This window comes from Protopterus annectens, chromosome 1.part0, assembly GCF_019279795.1.
Source record: "Protopterus annectens isolate FY-2018-M chromosome 1.part0, PAN1.0, whole genome shotgun sequence".
Classification (NCBI taxonomy): domain Eukaryota; kingdom Metazoa; phylum Chordata; order Ceratodontiformes; family Protopteridae; genus Protopterus; species Protopterus annectens.
The window spans coordinates 596,057,467-596,072,506 of NC_056725.1; the positions used below are offsets into that span (position 1 = coordinate 596,057,467).

At 41.8% G+C, this 15,040-nt stretch overlaps 1 protein-coding gene across 1 annotated transcript in view; it reads left to right on the forward strand.

Annotated features, from left to right (window-relative positions):
- MARK1 (microtubule affinity regulating kinase 1) overlaps positions 1–15,040 on the forward strand; it is a 2,314,196-nt gene that overhangs the window by 821,694 nt on the left and 1,477,462 nt on the right. The window lies entirely within an intron of this gene.

Genomic DNA, 15,040 nt, shown 5'->3' on the forward strand with positions numbered 1-15,040 from the left:
TTGGCTGTCGCTTCTTTGGATTCTATTCCCATTCCTCTTCAGGATCTGAGTTTAAGTCTCCTTTTCTACAGGGACAGCCAGCCCATCAGAGCTTCCAAACAGTTCCTGTGCAGGGACTTCCCCTTCCTTCCGACACTTCTCCAGAATACCCCACTGAAGAGGTTGTTTGAAAGAAACTGTACAAAAGGAAACACCTGGATTCCCCCCCCAGGAATCATTGACATAACATAATGATTTTAATGAAGGAGAAGGGTCCCCCTGAGCTCCATCAGAAGACGTTTCATTTGGAGACATTTTAGAAATCCTGCGCCGAAAAGGTGGATGGTCTTCCCAGAACCCTTCTCAGAGGAATCTGTGTTTCTGGATGCCTTTGGATCTTGCTCATTTACAGTACTCTTCCCCCCCAGCGGATGAGCTTATCAACCTCGTCTCCCGCCAGGTATGGAAGGAGCTATAGAGCCCATTCTTAAACATCCTGATAGGATCCTTAGTGCACCATCGGACAGGCAGCATTGGTCTAAAAGGATTCCTGTTGATGCCATGGTTGTTGCGGCAGCCACAAAAAAAAAGAGCTAGCGGAGCAAAGCACCTCTGTCCATCCCCCTTATAGAGAGTCTAGGGCTTTGAACAGATTTGGAAAGCGTGTGTACGCTTCAGTGACCTTTGCTTTAATATTGCTAAATTACCTGGCACATTTTACCCAGGTAACAGAGGATCTTAATAAAGGAGCTCTCTAACTTTAAACCTGGGTCCATGTCGACGGAGGAAGTGAAAGCTAATTCTTTACGACTGGACACTCTAAAGTCTGTATCTAATGCGTCCATGAGGTTAATCTCATGCGGCTGAGGGTTCCTCGCAGGCTGCAGGTGTAAGTATGTCCATGAGGAGGTATGCCTGGATGCTGGTATGACTTTGCATTTTTAGTGCCAAAGAAAACCTGGGACCCTGAGGCCCATCCTGGATCTCAGTTATCTAAACAAGTTAATAAACAACTGCAAATTCTGGATGGTCACGGTTCAGTCCATTCTGCCATTACTCCAGAAAGGGGAGTGAATGTGCTGTATAGATCTGAAGGATTCGTACCATCATATCAAAATGAACAGGCAATCCGTCAGATTCCTTTGCTTTTGGGTGGGAGCCAGTCAGTAACAGTTCAAAGCCCTGCCCTTTGGTTTCATCACCGCCCCCCCAGGGTATTTACCAAATGTATGGCAGTGATTGCAGCTCATCTAAGACTGCAGGAATTCAGGGTGTTTCCTTATTTAGACTACTTCCTCCTCACTGTTTCAACCAGGCATCTATTAATTACCACCAGAGACCGTCTTCTTCAGTTGACCCACTTTCTAGGCATAACCATAAATCTTCCAAAGTACAAACTTCAACCATTACTTGTTTTGGAGTTTATAGGGGCTCGCCTAGACACAATGAATCTTTAAGCATTTTTGCCACTGAGCAGAATCCTTTCTCTAAGGTTACATGTCAGTCAGATTGTCTTATCCCTTTCCTCCAGCCAGATTGACTTAAAGAGCTTTGGGATTGATGGCTGCAGGAATCACCTTGATTCCAACAGCTTATTTTCACATGAGAATCCTGCAGTGGACCCTGCAAGTGCAATGATCCAGCTTGTATTTACCCTTTCGATTCCAAATAAAACTGTCCAGGGTTTGCAAGGACTTGGAGTGGTGGATCCAATCCAGTGAGATTTGCCAGGGTTGTCCCTTTATCCTTCATCCACCCATCTCCACGTTGACCACTGATGCCTCCCAGTTTGGGGGGGGGGGGCATTACTTGGGAGACGCTGTTCAAGGCACGTGGATCCCAGTAGAGACCATACTGCATATAAATGTCCTGGTGATGACAGCGGTCCTATTAGCGTTGCAGGCCTTTCAGATTTCTCTTTCACTGGGATCGGTTGCTGTTCAGACGGATAGTACGTCAGTGGTTTGGTACTTTGACAAACGGGGGAATCATATCTTACCCACTCTGCTGAGAAGTAAGAGTTTGGCAAAAGGTGATTTCATTCAACCACTTTCTTGTAGTGATGCACATTCCAGGGAAATGAAATGTTCTAATGAACAGGGTCAGTTGAACTATTCTGATGCCTTACGAGTGGTGTCTTAGTCAGTGACTTCCTCAAGTGGGGTCAACCATGTTGCAATCTACTCACCTTTCCCCTTAGCAAGTGCAGCGGGTTCTTTACCCTAATCCCTCCTCAAGGACAGTCGCTGAGAGATGCTCTAGTTCACATTTGGCCCTCCGGTCTTCTTTATGCTCATTATTTATTTATTTATTTACATTTGTTGACTGGGAGAGTCCGACTGGACACACTAATTCCCAAGTTTCTTCAGAAAGCAGTCAGATTGAAGAGCAAATTAATCCTCATTGATCCCTTTGGATTGTGAAGATTTGGTTTCCCTTTCTATAGTCTCATCTAATATGTCCTACATGGACACTGGACCCCAGTCCAGATCCCCTAAACACCCATAAGGCAGGGTTCACCTGAACATTCCAGGCCTCAAATTGACTCCATGATTTCTTCAATTCCAATGATGGCTGTACATTCCAGGCTTTCCTCTTCTGTTCAAAGGATCTTGTTTTCATCTTGGGAAACCCTCTACAAGAAAGATTTATAAAAGTAAATGGAAGATATTTTCCTTATGGGCTCAGCAGAGAGATTTGGATCCTTCCACTCCACCAATCCCCACTGTTTTAGAATTTCTAGCTTTTCTTTTTCAAGGCGGGGCCAGTTTCTCTACTATTAAGGTTCAACCGGCTGCCATTTTGAATATCCACATTGGAGATAATTGTTTCTCTTTGGCATTATCCAAGTTGTGCAAGGCTTTTCTTAAGGACACTGTTTTTTTTTTTTTATTTAGGCCACCTGTTAAGGACCCCATATCACCTTGGGATCTTACTTTAGTATTACTGGCTCTGATCCAGTCATCCTTTGAACCACCCGCAAAAAGGTGCACCTCCAGTTTTCTTCTTGGAAAAACAGTTTTTCTGGTAGCCATAACCTCTGCTAGGAGAGTCTATGAACTCCAAGCACTCTATTCTAAGCTGCCTTACTTCATCTTCCATAAGGAGAGAGTGGCTTTGCATTCAAATCCATCCCTTTTTCCCCAAAGTTGCTTCAGAAGCAAACATAAAATGTTATGTTGTCCTATCTCACCTTCATTCTTGATGGTTGGGTTCGGAACTGAGCATCAGTTCCGACTCGGCCACATACTAAAGCTTGAGAGCTTTCACTGGCTCGAGGCTACACCCTGTCCCAAGATGCCTAGAAACAGTTACCCAGATCTCGTTTGCTGCTTCAGGATTGCTTTTCGCTGGCTCAGGCCAAGTTTTTCATTTTATACTTTAGTAATATTTCGTGTCAAACCTTTGATATTTTTAAGTTATTTCAAGAAGCCCCCCTTTTTGAGTGTTTTGAGCATGCTGTTCATTCTTTTGCTGTTACTGTGTGGGCCGTCATTCTTTCTCAGGTCTTTCTTTACTATCCCGTCTGAATTTAGTTTCTCCTTAAATGAATCCGTTTGAGTTAGAGGATTCTTTCATGTCTCTCTTTATTTTAGCCCATTTTAATTAGCGGGCTCCTTCCCCATTCCTTTTTACTCTCTGAACTTTGAAGGTTTTGCCATTTTAGTTAGAGGCACCTCCTCTGGTCAGAGGAGATTGACTTTTAACTTGGAGATCTCTCCTCTAGCCCCTTTTTCTTTTCCTATAAAATTAAAAAAAAAAAAAAAAAAAAAATTGTTGTCTCCTCTCTTGTGTTTGTTGTTGCTTACTGTATTGTCTAAGGGCTGTACATTATAGCTGTGTTTTCTTAGCACTGTTGACTATAGTTGTGACTAATCATCATGTCTGCGGATTCTACAAAAGAGACAAAACAGTCTAGATTCAAAAAGTGTGACTCGTGTACACAAAAAATGTCTTTGACAGGTGCACTAGTTGTGTTTATTGTTTAGGAGCCGTTCACCTGCAGGATTCTTATTCTATATGCCATGGCTGTAGCTCTAGGGTCCTGCAGGAGCAGACAAACAGACGGATAGTCAGGGCTTGTTAAAGGGACCTTTTCAGACTGTTGTAGAAAGGAATTGGGCCTCTGCATCTTCAGATAAGTCCTCTAAGAAATCAGCTTATTCGGTTACGGTTTCTGAGCTGACGAAGAGACCAGAAAAACAAGTAGCTTCGGATCCAAACTCTATCGGGTCCGACAAGTCTGTCTCCCTCTGTTCCACCTGTGTTGTAGGAACTGACTCGGAGCCAAAGTAGGAGCTTGTCACCATCTTTGGAGCCAGACCGTTTGGTGCCACAGTCACCCCTTCTGCAGTCGGGGGCTGGTAGCCATAAATTATCCACCTATTCCTCTCGATCTTCCAGGAGCTTATCGGACGATGATGTGGAGCAGGTGGTTAAGAGGTTGCTTTGGAGACTGGCGCTAGTAAAAATTCTCTCGAGCCCAGCCCAGAAGGACATGGAGCCGACTACCAAACCTGCCTAGTCTTCCATTCCTCCTTCGACTCGGATGAGTTTGGAGCCAGAGCGCCAGGAGGTCCTTGTGGTGGAATCAGATCTGAAAACCACTCCCTGAGTCTCTGTTCCAACTTCTGCTCCAATTTTGTCGATGTTACCTTTTATTGAGTGATCTGGGAGCAGACACTCCCTCATTGGTTCCGGGGGGGAAGAGTTAAATAGGATCCTTGTCTGATCCAACTTTTCCACTCTGGGCTTTGGTGCAGTTGAGTTCGGCACACACATTAGCCTCTGAGCCATCATTCTTGATGCGGGGGAGGTCTCTGGGTTCCTTGGAGCCAGAGGCTCTCTCAGGCCAGGACCATGGTGCCTTCGAGGTGATGAGTGTACCGTCCCCCCAGACTGCTCCACCCTCTGTTCCAGTCACACTTCTCCCTGAAGGGCCAGTGTCTTCCTCCACACCATTCCTTCAGCCTGAGTGTAGAGATACAATGCCCCAGGAAGCCCCAGTGGGTGAACCACTCTTCTGAAACCTCCCCAGAGTATCCCTCTGAGGAGGTCCCTCGAAAGAGAATTTGTAAGAGGAAACACCTGGACTCCCCTGAGTCTGTCATATCGGATACGGACTTAGAGGATTCAGAAAGGTCCCCACGGTCACTATCTGAGGATGTCTCCTTTTCAGATATCTTAGAGATCCTGAAGCAGAGAGGTGGTTGGAAGACCTTCTCCCCTTCTAAAGATGAGTCTGTATACCTGGAGGTGTTTGGATCACGACCCTCTACCTCTTGAGTGTCTCCTCCTTTTGACCAGCTCCTTGGTGGAGTCAGCCAAAAGGCATGGGGCTCTCCAGAATCTGTGGAACCAATTCCTAGGAGGCCCAAACAAATTTATTACAGCCCCGGAGGATAACAGTTTTTGACTAAAGGTATCCCAGTAGATACTATGGTGGTGGCAGCGGCCACTAAGAAGGAATTAGCCGAAACTTCTTCATGGGTTCATCCACAAATAAGGATTCTCGTACAATGGACAGACATGAGAAGTGTATGTTTTCTTCAGCGGTCTTTACCCTTAGGTCGTTGAATTACTTATCCCACTTTACTAGACTTCAGAGGGATCTCCTCAAGGAGCTAGGAGATACCCTTCAGGGTACTACAGCTGCAGGGGTACCTGACAAGGTTAACTCTCAGCTTGCTACCTTAAGTTCTGTAATAAACTCCTCCGTGTGCCTCATTTCATATGCAGCCGATGGAGCAAGCAGGGCTGCAGGCACAGGAATAGCTCTGAGAAGACATTCCTGGATGCGTCTTTGTGAGTTTGCTGAACCCTTCAAGTCTTCTTTTATTAATGCCCCTTTTGACAGCTTGTCTTTGTTCGGGCCAAAAGTGAAAGACTCTTACCAGGTGTGAACAAGAAGGCAAAACTCTGTCTGGCGTTGGAGTATATTTCTCCATCTCTACCAGACCTTATCCCAAGGGTCAGAAGGGCGGGAAAATGTGGTTCTGAAGTCCCAAAGAGGTTCGCCGGATGTATGTGGTGATTTTTTTCCCCCAGGGACAGAGGGGAAAAATAACAATGGAAGACGCCTCCCTCGCAGCAGAGGGGGGTCTGCAGAATCAGGGTGACAGGTACGTTCTCTGGTAGATCCTTGAAAGGGGGCCCGCCTGTCCACCTGTGGAGGCAGTCGGGGGGATATCACTGTACCCAAAAGCTTGGCTGGACATTACTCGACATCTGGGTACAGTCGATCATATCCAGGGGATAAAACATTCCTTTTCCACCCCTTCCACCAAGGTTATCCAGGACATACCACCCGGTCAAAGGGATCAAACAACCCTAGAAATTCAAAGGTTGCTAAGAAAGAGTCATCCAAGAAGTCCCCGCAGACCAAATCCGATCAGGAACCTACTCGAGGTTCTTTTTAGTTCCAAAGAAGACAGGGGACTGGAGGGCCATTTTGGATCTCTGCAGACTAAAGTCCTTAAAGAAAACAAAGTTTCAGGTGGTGATACTGCAGTCTATACTCCCTTTTCTGGGAAAAGACAATTGGATGTGCTCAATAGATCTTCAGGATGTGTACTACCACATAAAGATGGACAGGCAAATCCAGGAGATATCTACGCTTCCAGCTGGGAGCCAGTCATTACCATGTCAAAGCTCTGCCCTTTGGTCTCACTACAGCCCCCGGAGTGTTTAGCAAATGCAGGGCAGTTGTCACGGCTCACCTGAGGCATATAGGATTCCGAGGGTTTCCATACTTTGGCAGTTGGCTCCTAACCGCCACCACCAAGCATTTACTGACCAAAGCAAGAGACACTACCATTTGTCTTTGTTAGAGCTAGGCATCACTATAAACTTCAAAAAATCTGCCTTGTTGCCTTCACAGCATATTACCTTTTATAGGGGCAGACTTAAACACAAAAGACATGGTAGCAAAACTGCCTCACGAAAGAGTGCTAACGTTATGCCATCAGGTGTCAGTCTTGCTCATGAAGAAGGTACAGGCAAAGTTTGTTCTTAAGGTTCTGGGTTCAATGGCAGCTGCAATAACATTACTCCCATTAGCTCGTCTACACATGAGAGTATTACAGTGGCTACTCTTTGCTCAGTGGTCCATGCAGGAGTTACCCATGTCACATAAGCTCCTAATTATGGCCACCTGCAAAAGAGACCTACAGTGGTGGCTTCAGTCCATGCAGGTAACGATAGGCAAGACCATTTGTTCTTTCCCAGCCTGTAGCTATAGTGACCACGGACGCTTCCCAGATAGGGTGGGGGGCATTATCTGGGACATACTGTCCAAGGGACTTGGCAGGAACATGAATACCACTTGCACATCAATGTCCAAGAGATGAGCGCAGTACTTCTGGTGTTGCAAGCATTCCCAGATCTCTCTCTCACCAGGTAAGATTGCAATACAAACAGACAATATGTCTGTAGTGTGGTACATCAACAAACAAGGCAGAACCAGATCTTAACCCCCTTTGTCGAGAAGCTCAGAGAGCATGGCAATGGGCAATATCTTATCAACATTTTCCGATTGCAACGCACATCCCGGAGAAGTCCAACGTGTTAGCAGACAAATTAAGCAGGGCAATTCTTATGCCTTACAAGTGGTCTCTGAAACAGGAAATTGCAAAACAAATTTTCCGCAAGTAGGGCCAGCCTTGCTGCGACCTCTTTGCCACGTCCATGAACTCCAAATGCAGCAGCTTCTTTGCCCTAATCCCCCCTCCAGGAGAGTCACCAAGGGTTGCACTTGTTCACGATTGGTGCTCGGGACTTCTTCATGCATTTCCCCTGTTTCCATTAATATCCAAAGTTCTTCAGAAAGCCATATCGTTGAGTTGCAGGCTAATTTTCATCGCTCCATACTGGCCTCGTCAGATATGGTTCCCCTTCCTATGGCCCCATCTTCAGGAGGAGCTTTGGATCCTGGACCCAGTACCAGATCTTTTGACTCATCAGTCAGGAACGCTCCACCCCTTTATTCAAACCCTCAAGCTGACAAGCTTGGTTGCTCCGCTTCCCATCTTAGCCAGGCTTCCAGAATTATCCCCAGCAGGGCGAAACATTCTGGTTTCTTTGCACAAGAGTACAACTAGGAAACTTTATGCGAGCAAATGGAAGAGATTTTCTTGTTGGACTGAGAAAAACCATATAGATCCCTTTACAGCCCCTATATCAGCAATTCTTGAATTTTTAACAGAAGCCTTTAATCAAGGTGCGGCTGCAGCCACGATACGAGTACAACTAACTGCCATATCTAACTACCATGTAGGAGACATGGGATCCAATATTATGTCTCACAGATTATGCAGAGCATTTCTGAAGAGTACATTACTTTTAAGACATCCCGTAAGAGAACCACCACCTCCTTGGGATCTAAATTTGGTACTAGCTTCTTTAATTCTCCCTCCATTCAAATCAGCCACCTCTTGTCCACTAAAGTTCTTAACTTGGAAGACAAACTTTTTAACAGCCATTACTTCCGCTTGGAGGGTTTCAGAATTGCAAGCTCTCTATCTATCCATACTCCCTATTTGATCTTCCACAAAGACGGAGTCTCTGTCGGGGCAAGTCCTTCTTTTCTGCCAAAAGTATGTTCCGAGTCCAATTTAAATCAGTCTGTTGAGCTACCTGTATTTTTTTCTCAATCATGACAACAAGGCAGAATACAAGTTTCACCAATTAGATGTCCGTAGGACTAAGGAATCTAGAAAATCTGACCAACTGTTTGTCTTATTCTCAGATTCTCAGAAAATAGAAAAGGGACTTAGTTTCAAAAGTCTCTTTATCTAAATGGCTTAAAGACACTATTACTTATGTTTATAACTCTCAGCATAAGCAGATGCCGGGAAAAATTTGAGGTCATTCAGCTAGACCTACGTCTGCTTTCACTGCCTTTCAAGCCTGACTTACTTTGGATTCAGTTTGTGCTGCAGCCACATAGGTTAACCCTCATACCTTTATCACTCATTACAAAGTAGATGTGTCATTTTGGAACAGGGCATCCTTGGGTTCCACTGTTCTGAAGAGTTTATTCCCTTGAGCCACCCGAGAAGAATGTGCTGGGGATGTTGTTTTCCAACCATCAAGAATGAAGGCGAGATAGGACATCATAACATAAAGATGTCATGCACTCACCATAATGTTTCATGTTTTTTGTCCATATTCTCGCCTTCATTCTTGCATCCCACCCTCCTTCCCCCTTCCTGAAGGATCTAGAGGAATTTTTTGAAATTGGCTGAATTCTTTGATTCCCTTTGGGCCTCGAGTTGTAGGCAGAGGGTTTGTTGTATTTACCATAGTGGGTTGGATAGTCTAGTGATTGGTTTCTTACAAACGAGATCTGGATAACTGTTGCTAGGCATCTTGGGATTGGGTGTAGCCTCGAGCCAGTGAAAGCTCTCTAGCTTTAGTATGTGGCCGAGTCGGAACGGATGCTCGGTTCTGAACCTAGCCATCAAGAATGAAGGCGAGAATATGGACAACAAACATGGAACATTATGCTGAGTACATAACTTCGTTTTTGCCTGTTTTCTTCCCAAAATTTGAAAATAAAGGAGAGTACATGCTTCATTCTTTAGATGTACAGAGACAACTTCATTTCTATATTCATAGAATGAAAAAAATTAGGAAGACCAATAAGTTATTAATTTCCTTTGCCAAAAGCAAGTTTGGTAGTCCTGCCTCAAAGTCTACCAAAGAATTTCTGATTGTATTTCTCGTGTCTATTCCTTTAAAGGTTTGACCTTACCAAGATGACCAAAAGCTTATTCCACTAGGCCAATGGCTGTCATCTGCATTTTGGTCCAGAATTTCTATGGATGATACATGTATGGCTCATTACAAATTGGACATAACCTCCTGAAAAAGAGCTGAATTTAGTTCTGTGATACTCCAGAATATCCTCCTATGAGAGCCTCCCAAGGTTACTATAGCTGGAGACTCTGCTCCATTCATTGAAGAACAAATAAAAATGGCAACATCAGGTTTTTTAAGTTATGTACTTATCATAACTATGCATCTGTGTTGCTCTTTTTCATTCTTCCTCAACTTCCCTCCCACCTTCCTCCTTCCTTGTCTTTGGGAATGACCTGCAGGAATTTCTTAGGAACCTTTGTTCCTGTTTGAGCCCCTAGTCTGTTCTTTTCTATCACATATTCTACCAAACTTTGTTTAGAGGCAGCAAACTTGTTCTGAGGTAAAGTGGTAATGAGGGGCAATATGGGTAAAGAGAGGAGATCAAGAGTCTGATCCTAAACTGCAAAATGTGGCTGAGTCTGATTGGAGGATTGGATCCGAACCTATTCATTGAGGAAGAATGAAAATGAACAACACAAGATGCATAGTTATGGTAAGTACATAACTTAAAATGTTCTGCTGTCCCCAGGAAACTGAAAGGAATGGGACTGTATTATATGAAAGCACAAATAAGCCACTAGACTAGGATTTCACAACAGGAATTGTTAATTGAAAGTGATCATAGTGTGTATGCTCCAAACCTGTCTATGAGAAAACAACCTAGACCTTTAATAGTAAAGATGAGATGTTACCAGCAGGAGTTGGTTCTATCAAAATGGTGGCAGAAGACCCAAGTGCTAAAAGTGGGAGACAGTGGTGTGTTTCTGGAGAATGACTACTCATTGTACACCAGGCAGAAGAGAAGTAAATTTATCGCATTGTGCTGTACCCAGCTGTCTTCAAAATATTTTCACTGGAGGAACAAAATCATTTTTTGAGGAAGTACATGCTAAAGAAGAAATACAAACGTTTGTCCAACAAAAAGTGAGCTGTGAAAATAGCAGGTGATTCTGCTTCCTGTTCTTCTGGTTATAAAGAGCGCAGAGAGACTGTGCCAGTGAAACCTTTCACAGTGTTTCAATGGAAAATGTTGGAGAGAGGGGAAAACACAAGCGATGACTAGAAGAATCGAGAGTACATTGGAAATGAAGCAGAGAGAGAGAGTTTGGGAGATGGAGATGAACAGGAATAGAACAAGAGAATGTGGAAATGCAGGATTTTTCTTAAACTTGTAGGGGACTCTAAAACATATGCCCTGCCTCATGTCATGAATGATTGGAGAATACAAATCAGTAAGTTGGAATTGGACTAATGTGGTATTGCAAAGAAATAATTACATTTGTGAAACATTACAAGAAAATTTGGAAATATTGGGACTTTTTGGACTTAAACTTTTAGGGGACACTAAAGCATATGCCCAACTTCATGTCATTAATATTCAGAAAAAATACTCTGGAGAGGGAAAGAGGAGGGAGAAAATAAACTGTGTAAGTAAAACAAAACTTTTTCCAAACAGTACTATTTTGATGGGGCATGATTTTCTTTGCATGTTTTAAAGTACTATATTTCAGTTATTTTAAATGTAGTGGGGATACTAATGTAAATAGGTGCTCCTGTTTTTTTTCCTTCCATCTTCTCTCTTTCTCCTTGTTGATTTTTAAGAAATGTAGGCACTGCAATGTAAAAAAAAATATGGTTAAAAGAGTATTAGTGTGCTTTTTCTCATTCTTGCTTAGGGGAACAACTAGGTTAAGGTCATTAACTTGAGATAGCAAATAAATGAAAATAATAATGAATATTTTTTTTCTTATTAAAAAAAGGTATGCTTGGCAGTTTTATGTCTGGTTTTCATGTCTCTAGTAGACAACCTGATAATGAGAAATGGCTTGGAGAAAATGTTTTCTGAAAGCATTCAAGTGTTTTCCTAGCTGAGAGAGCTATAAAGATAAGACAGACCCAGACAGCACTTAAAAAATCACAGGCTATACCATGCATCTTAAGCTAGTAGAAGAGTTATCCATGTTTAACTCTAATCGTTGGTGGCTATCAGTTTGGAACATTTGTTTTTATTAGGAGGGTACAACTTCAATATTTGAAGATGGACATAGTTTTGTGTGTTGATAGGTTTTATTTGGGTGTATTTGTATTTTTTTAGGGTTTTCAATTAAACAAAAAGCTGTGTAAGGTGTGACACGGGCTCACATGGAAATGACAAGAAACAACTGTATAAAAGACAAAAGCTGGATCTAGACATTTAACAAAAAAGCTGTTGTACAAAAAGGTGGGAATAATAATTTTTCAAGAATATAATGCTTTCTGTAATGTCTTTAAAAGTTAATGGTCTCACAGATGCATACAAAAAAAAAAAAAAGAGTAGTGGACTATATTAAAAAATGTAGAGTGCAAATAGCTATGCTACAAGAGACACACTTGGAAAGAACTGAACCTGTGAATTTGATAAAGGTTTTCAGGATGGTTATTCAGCAGAATATCTGGGGCAAAGGTAGAGGAGGAGTACCTGTATTGCAAGGGGAGCTGCAATAGTGATATAAGAGGATAAAAAAGACAATAATGGTAGATTTGTAGTACTAAGGGGCTACTGGCAAGGGAGGAGCATTAATTACACTGTCATGCATTTATATTTCACAGAAAACTGATATAATAGAGATTAAGAAAATTCTGAGAGAAATAATCAGCTTTCAGCAAGGAATATTACTTATAGGTGGGAAATGGAATTTGATTTGCAACAGTGAAGATGCGTCTTGGGGGCCCAGAACAGAAAATATAATTAAGAAGGGTAGATTTTTAAAGAAATTTATGAAAATATTTGACATGGAAGATGCAAATTCAGTGCCTGGAATTTGGAGTTAAATTTACATATCCCCCAATATACAAAAACTGAGCTAGGCTAGACAGAATTTACATTTCACAGGAACATGTGCATTTAATTGAAGGCGTTGATATGCACCCAGTAACTATTTCAGATCATGCGCCAATAATTAAAATAAAAACATATGATGATGAAATGAAAATGAGACACTGGCACTTTTCCACCTAACAGTTGAAAAGAGAGGAATTCAGGAAATGGGTAGTGAAAAGTCTTCAGGAGCTATTGGAGAAGATATAAATTTCTTCTGAAAATATAGCTTGGGAGTGGGATAAAATTAAAGTGGAATTTAAAAAGAGGGTGGAAATAAAAATAAAAAAAAAAAAAACAGGTTGTTGAGAAGTAACAAGAATTATTTAGGATGACTGACAAATTTTAAAGTATTGCAAAACGGGGACGCTCAAAGACCAAGAAGAAGAGCAACTACAGAATGCTAAATAGAAAAGGGATTACCTCAATAATATCCATAAGTTTAGAAAGACTGGTGCTAAGCAACTGTTTTTTTTTTTTCATAATAACTGTAAAGCACAAAATCTTTCATCACAATGACTTGGGCAACAGAAAGTAGAAAGGGCTGACGCCATGCTTAGGGAGCCTATAACAAGGAAGATAAGGGATCTTGTAGAAGTATTAGAAATATTTCTGAAATTCTGTGAAAGTTTGTATAAAGCAGGGAAATATGGAAATCAAGAAAATGTACAAATGGAAATGTTTATGGAAGAATTTAAATATGCCAAGGTTAGAGGTAGAGGGAGGCTCTATTACTAATGGTTCGGATACAAGGAGATGAAAAAAATGTTTATGCATAACCAGTCTGCAGGAAAGTACCCAGGAATAGATGGTATTCCTGTGAAAGTTTGGAAACTAGAAGGAAAAAACTGATAAAGATCTGGGAGATTTTGTTTAACAGTATTTTAAGAGGAAGAAAAGTACCAACCTCCTGGAGGAACACAGTGGTAGCTGTAATACCTAAAGATGGTAAAGATTCATCAGATACAACTTCATACAGGCCCATTTCAATACTAAACTGTAATTAGAAAGTAGTTGTCTAACGGCTAAAAGAATGGCAAAACTCATGCCAAAATTGATATATCTGGATCACTGGTTTTGTGGAGGGGTGGCGAATATTTGATAACATTAACAGAACACTGATGATCCAAAGGGAAGCAGAATGTAAGAAAGTACCACTGTTGCTGATTGGCCTTGATGCAGAGAAAGCATTTGACAGAGTAAGCTGGGACTGTATGGGCAGTGTAATGGAAGCATTTGCTTTCCCTGATAAAATTATAAAGTTGATTAGGAGGATATATGAGGGATCAGAGGCGAAAATTAAAGTGGGGGTGGGGTCCTGTCTGATAATTTCTGCTTGAGCAGAGGAACCAGGCAGGGGTGTCCTCTTTCCTCTTTGTTGTTTGCATTATATTTAGAACTATTGTCAAAGAAAATAAGGGACTCAGAAATTCAAGGATATAATTGGTATGGTAGTCGAGAAAAGCTGGCTCCATTTGCAGATATTATTTTATAGCTGACAAAACCAGAAAAGTACATTATAATGTTATAGAACATTTTTAGATGGTTTAAAGAATTTTCAGGATACAAAATTAATGAAGCTGAAACAAAGGCATTAACAGTGAATTACATACCCACACATGAATTTTTTCAGCAATATCCGTATTTATGGGGACATGATAAAATGAAGTATTAAAGGAGTATGCATTAAAAATGATTCCAGTGTGGCAGCCAAGGATATGTGGGAAGAGACTAAAGAAAATATGATACAAAAAGAGAGAAAATGGAAGCTCTGTTATATGGATATCAACAGTAAGATATAAGCAGTTAAAATGTTGAGTCCTTTTAGACTTGTACACAGGTCAGGCATATTTTTATCAACCAGAGAAGTTGTGGATAGCAGTTAAATTACTGAAGGATTTTGTCAGGGAGGGGAAGATGGCAAGCGTCAAGTGGGACAAGCTTATTCTTCGAATAGAACAAGGCAGAATTGGATTACCCGATTTGAAGTGGTATTTCAGAGCAACACCGTTAAGGTTCCTATACATAGCACAAGCAGAAATTTTTCATTCAAACTAGAAAGAGGAGATGATGAAATGGGGAGAAGCTTAAACAAGGAGAGACTGGGATTTTGTATACAGGCCTTTAAGAGCAACAATAATCCTACATAAAAACAGTAATCATACATAATAGTCAAAGTAGTAGAAAGTATTCTAAGAATTAAGCCAACACTGGAATGGAGAAAGGAGATTCTTCCAATAGGGATCACTCCAGTTAGGGATACAGAAAATAGGCAAGAGGGGGCTGAAATGTGTTTAAGAAAACTGGCAAAGGAACCACAGTATTGGAAACAAATAACTAGAG